Here is a 6,088-nt window from a genome sequence, read left to right on the forward strand (position 1 = left end):
TCTTTTTTGTACAAAATAGATAACTCTGGTCCCCGTTTTAGACCACATAAGTCCCCACCTGGGTGTTAATGTGGGTAATGTCTGATGTGACCCCAACAAGCCCAAGCTCAAGTGCATCAACAAGCCCAAGCCCACATCAAGGCCCAATCACTAGAAGCATGATGAGAAAGATTCACATGGGCCTCTCACAAGATGATCAAGTCAATCATGGGCTTTTTGCATTATTCACATGGGCTAAAGAAATCTCTAAAATATGAGATTATGCATGAAGGAAATAGTATAGAGTTAAATTGGGCCATTGTTTAGGCCTTGTTTTTCTAGAATAATAAGTCAAACATTGTGTAGTAAAATTGATAAAATTGGGCTTGACTAAGCCCAATAGGAGATTTGGCCATGAGCTACCAAAGGTCAAAGGTAGACTAAGTGGAAGTCAACATTCCTTCCTACACCTCATGGATCATGCATCCCATGGAGCCAAGTCCACACTCCACCCATGTGCCTCCTTCATCCAAGGGCTAAGAGAGTGTCTTCTTTTCCAAGCCTTCATCCAAAGGCTAGGAAGATGCCTCCTTCTCCAAGCCACCATCCAAGGGTGATGATTAAAGCTTCTCCTCCAAGCTTAATCTAAGGGCCAAGAATTAGTCTAGCTTTTAGGCTTACATATAAAAGCCAAAAGTAGACCATTTGTACATTTTAACTCTTGAAATTTCTAATAGAATGTTTGTGTTGAGATCACTCCACTCTTCTATTATTTTGAGAGCACACATGGCTAACCTTCTCCTTCATCTCCTCTAGCCACCTTCCATACCATAGCTTCACTTCTACTCTTCATCTTCACCAAAAACCTCCATTGCCTAGAGCTCTTCTTGCTCTTATCTTCATTTCCGCTGCATTTCATCTTCTTTTTGGTGTCTTCCATGGATCTCCTTCCTCTCCTACACCAAGGACGTCCATCAATTGGTATCTAGAGCCATCCAAGCCTTTGGTGCATCCATCCTCTTGGTTTGGGTAAGGTTCTTGGTCCATACATGTCTCTTGTTTCAATTTCCGTTTTGTCTCTCTTCTCCACTGTTTTCTTCACTTTTGCTGCTGTTTTTTCATGTTTTTTAAGCTCTCCACGGTTTGACATTGAGGCTACATGAATCTCCATTGATTCATCTTGTAGTACTCCTTGCTTCATTGGTGCAAATCTGTTTTTAGGTTCCATTTTCGTATTCCAGCACTTGTTCTTTTCTTCCTTGCTGTTTTTCTTCATTTTAATCGGTGCATCTTTCAATTTTCAGTTCCTTATATTGTGTTTTGTCTTAAGTCATGTTTTAGCACTTTAATTCATCTTAATTTTCGTTCATATGGCTGAATTCTGCACTTGCTTGATGAGAACCAAGTCCTACATCACACAAAATGAGCTATGAACTTCAAGTGATGCTTGTGGATGTGTAAGGCAATGGTCTCACTGTTTTTCGTCCATTTCACCGATTGGATTGTGCTTTTGAGTGTTTAAGATGTTCTTCTATGATTCATACTTGATTTTAGATCATAATCAAGTTCATTCAACTTGAATTTTCATAGAACATCTTACATTTTCCGTGAGCAATTCTGCTCCAGTCTGTTTTTCCAGATTTCACTGCACGCACACCTACTGTTTGAGATTTGTCATGACTCACTACCTGGTCCAAATTTTAATCTGAATTTTTCCTCATTTAGCTAACATCCAGACGAAACATACAAAAAAAGAATCATTCAAAAATGTTGAGTACAAAAAAAATGAAAAATCGGCGAAGTTGAGGAAAATTTTCACGTTTTCTGGCGCAGTGGTCTCGGGAATTTTATGTTTTACTGCTGTTTTGTGCGATTTGTGGTGCTTTTAAGTGCTCTTTGTTATTCTAATTGATTCCTTGATTGTGTACTCTATATTGCCTTGAGTTTGCCTTCAATAGAAGTGGAATTTATTCCCTCAATTTGGCACAAAATTGCAATGAGTACAGTGGCTGTTTTTGAGCACTTTTTCTTCACTATTTTCAGTTTTTTTTCATCTATTCTAGTGCATTTCTAGGTTCCTTTTTGTGGTGCTTGCCTTTCTTTCCAGCCTTTAATTTCTTGCTTGTCACTTCTTGAATCTCCTTCTAGTCATGTTTCATTTCAATTCTCTTTTGGTTTAACATTTCTAATTAGCTTTTCTTGCTTTCTCCTTTGTTTGGGTTCATATACTTGACTCTTGGTTATTGGTTGTGATTGATGATGCTATGAAGTTTAGAATGGTTTCTATGATTTGGTAGCATCTTAGGTGGTGGATATTGAAGTAGAATTTTAGCTTGTGTGCTTATTCTTTTCCTCAGCTATTGAGAGTTTTGGACCTATTCATTTGAGAGAGTGTGTGCTAACTCCATTGCTTGTTATAGTTTTCTTGCTGTTTTGTTTTTTTTGGTGCAGGTTTGGTGGCTGTTTTGGCCTTAAAACCAAGGCTATAGTTGCTGTTTTGCACTTCATTTTGGTGGCTTAAGGTGCTTACAAGTGCCTTACTTGGTGGTGGTCTTTGTTCAAATCAAAAGGAGCCTACAAGCCAAGCTATTGGCTCTTGATTTTGTGCAAATTGGCAGCACTTTGGCAGCACATTTGGAGTTGCATTGTTTCTTATTTTTTTGGCTTTATTTCATTGTACTTTGTACTTCTTTTTGGCACATCTTATTTGGTACCAATTTGAAGCCTCCTTGATTGTGAAATTGCATCTTTTGAGCATCAAAATTTGAGATATTAAGTGGCTTGAGGTTGCTTCATTTTGAGTACCAAATTAGTGAACCAAATTTGCTTTCAAGTTCTCAATTGTATCCATGGCCTACTTAGGTGTCTTGGGGAACCAAAGGTGTTCAATCCCATCTCTTAAGTAGAACTTTTTTCATATTATAGTGCAACGTTTTAGTAAGTGAGTGTGTTGAAAGTTCTAAGTGATTTCTCACCTTGCTTTTAGGCCGCATAGATTAGACGCTTAGTGGTGTTAATTTGTGAGACCAAAGTCTCTAAAATTTTTGCCATTTAGGGGTCCGTTTTTAGTGTTAGTCTTTTCTTTTCTTTGAGTCTTGTTTGTGCTTGTTGTGTGTTTTGCCTCATGTGATTCTATCTACTTATTACTTGAACATTTGTGTGAACTTTGAGTACTTTTTCAAGTGTAACCTTGGCAAGGATTGGCCTTGGTACTTAAGAAGTCCGTGAGACTCACCTCGCTTACCTGGAGGTACACTTGTGCTAGTCCTCTTCTTTCACCCTTTTATCCAAGTGCATAAGTTCATTCAATCATCATGAGTACATATTCTACATATAGTCCTAGGTTGACTAAGCATGATAGTCATGAGTTGCATCATACATTTCATAGTGACATTCCATTCTTTGGGGAGGATATAGGTCCACTATCATTCATAGATTGGATGTGGGATATAGAGAAGTTGGTGCAACCATTCTTTAATAGATATAGTCAGTATGATATTCTTAGGCATGTCATTTCTAGATTTGTAGGACGTGCATGTGAGTGGTGGCATCAAAGGCAATTTCAAGTGGAAAAGGGAAGAGCATCATGCATTAATACCTTTTATGAACTAAAAGCATGCATGTGGAAACATTTTGTTCCCTCTTCATATAGGATCACTCGAGAGCAACAGTCTCGACTAGAAAACTTCATTGATATAGGAGATGCATTCATTCAAAATCTAAAGAAGTTTTCTCGTCAAGAAAGAGATTTTAAAGATAAACTTGACTTGCTCTTGAGTAAGAAAAGAGAAATTGAAAAGCAAAGAGAAATTAAAAAGCAAAGAGACCATGTGCAAAAAGAGCAAGAGGAGAAGGAAAGAAGAGATAGAGAGGAAGAGGAAAGGAAAGAATCTGACAGGGTATTGAGAGAAAAGAGAGCAAAAATAGAGCTTGAAAAGAAAGAGAAAGAGGAAGAAGAAATCCTACTCAATAAAGGAGTGCTACTAAAGGCACTTCCGACCCCCACAATTCTCATTGAATCAGGAATTTTAAAGGGAGTGCTCAAATCTTTTAACTCTTCTCATTACATCAATCATTCTCATTTCTTCAAACCAATCTTTACTTTTGCTGAGTTTTTCAAGCCAATTTCCCTTCCCATTTTTTTTAAACTCCTCAAAATATTTTACAAAATCAGACTTTGAGTTAATGTTGCCTACTAGGTTTGAGACAACTCAAAGTACACAAAATTATTTTTGTGAAGTAGGTCTTGTTCATCTTCAAGTAACTTTCAACAATACAACAAGACCTTCTTTTGTCCTCTACTTTAGATATACTCCTGCTTATCAGTATGGTGTTCATTCCACTTTCAATATATCTCATTTAATTTCTTTTGTAGGATCCATGGAGGATGAACACCAAGATTTGAGGGCAAATCCTCTTCAAGGGGGAGGGGATGATGTGACCCCAACAAGCCCAAGCTCAAGTGCATCAACAAGCCTAAGCCCACATCAAGGCCCAATCACTAGAAGCATGATGAGAAAGATTCACATGGGCCTCTCACAAGATGATCAAGTCAATCATGGGCTTTTTACATTATTCACATGGGCTAAAGAAATCTCTAAAATATGAGATTATGCATGAAGGAAATAGTATAGATTTAAATTGGGCCATTGTTTAGGCCTTGTTTTTCTAGAATAATAAGTCAAACATTGTGTAGTAAAATTGATAAAATTGGGCTTGACTAAGCCCAATAGGAGATTTGGCCATGAGCTACCAAAGGTCAAAGGTAGACTAAGTGGAAGTCAACATTCCTTCCTACACCTCATGGATCATGCATCCCATGGAGCCAAGTCCACACTCCACCCATGTGCCTCCTTCATCCAAGGGCTAAGAGAGTGTCTTCTTTTCCAAGCCTTCATCCAAAGGCTAGGAAGATGCCTCCTTCTCCAAGCCACCATCCAAGGGTGATGATTAAAGCTTCACCTCCAAGCTTAATCTAAGGGCCAAGAATTAGTCTAGCTTTTAGGCTTACATATAAAAGCCAAAAGTAGACCATTTGTACATTTTAACTCATGAAATTTCTAATAGAATGTTTGTGTTGAGATCACTCCACTCTTCTATTATTTTGAGAGCACACATGGCTAACCTTCTCCTTCATCTCCTCTAGCCACCTTCCATACCATAGCTTCACTTCTACTCTTCATCTTCACCAAAAACCTCCATTGCCTAGAGCTCTTCTTGCTCTTATCTTCATTTCCGCTGCATTTCATCTTCTTTTTGGTGTCTTCCATGGATCTCCTTCCTCTCCTACACCAAGGACGTCCATCAATGTCGTTGACTGCTTATTGTTTCGTTGGTTAATTATAGTGTAAGTCCACATATTCGAAGTCCTGACTCCCCAGTTGTTTCCACATCATTGGTATCATTATTGGTTATAAAAAACCGTTGACAAAATATAAGTATGAGGGCTAACTTCTAGGTTCGAAATTCTTTGTGGGCAAATAATGTTTCAGTTTTCTTTTATGTACAAAATAGATAACTCTGGTCCCCGTTTCAGACCACATAAGTCCCCACCTGGGTGTTAATGTGGGTAATGTCGTTGACTGCTTAACGTTTTGTTGGTTAATTACAGTGTAAGTCCACACATTCGAAGTCCTGACTCCCTAGTTGTTTCCACATCATTGGTATCATTATTTGTTATAAAAAACAGTTGACAAAATATAAGTGTGAGGGCCAACTTCTAGGTTCGAAATTCTTTGTAGGCAAATAATGTTTCAGTTTTCTTTTTTGTACAAAATAGATAACTCTGGTCCCCGTTTCAGACCACATAAGTCCCCACCTGGGTGTTAATGTGGGTAATGTCGTTGACTGCTTAACGTTTCGTTGGTTAATTACAGTGTAAGTCCACACATTCGAAGTCCTGACTCCCCAGTTGTTTCCACATCATTGGTATCATTATTGGTTATAAAAAACCGTTGACAAAATATAAGTATGAGGGCCAACTTCTAGGTTCGAAATTCTTTGTGGGCAAATAATGTTTCAGTTTTTCTTTTTGTACAAAATAGATAACTCTGGTCCCCGTTTCAGACTACATAAGTCCCTACCTGGGTGTTAATGTGGATAATGTCGT

The 6,088-nt window shown here is 38.1% G+C and overlaps 1 long non-coding RNA gene across 2 annotated transcripts; it reads left to right on the top strand.

Moving 5' to 3' along the window:
* Positions 1-292: 292 nt before the first annotated feature.
* Positions 293-4,280, top strand: LOC146887632 (uncharacterized). 2 transcript variants are annotated; one of them, XR_014993388.1, is made up of 2 exons: positions 293-1,008; positions 2,400-4,280. It is a non-coding gene; the product is annotated as an uncharacterized LOC146887632 (long non-coding RNA). The 2 variants fall into 2 exon arrangements; XR_014993387.1 differs by having other exon boundaries at positions 2,431-4,280.
* The last annotated feature ends 1,808 nt before the right edge of the window (positions 4,281-6,088 follow it).

Source organism: Vigna unguiculata, chromosome 3 (assembly GCF_037176805.1).
Source record: "Vigna unguiculata cultivar grain cowpea cultivar isolate G323 ecotype 2 chromosome 3, ASM3717680v1, whole genome shotgun sequence".
Classification (NCBI taxonomy): domain Eukaryota; kingdom Viridiplantae; phylum Streptophyta; class Magnoliopsida; order Fabales; family Fabaceae; genus Vigna; species Vigna unguiculata.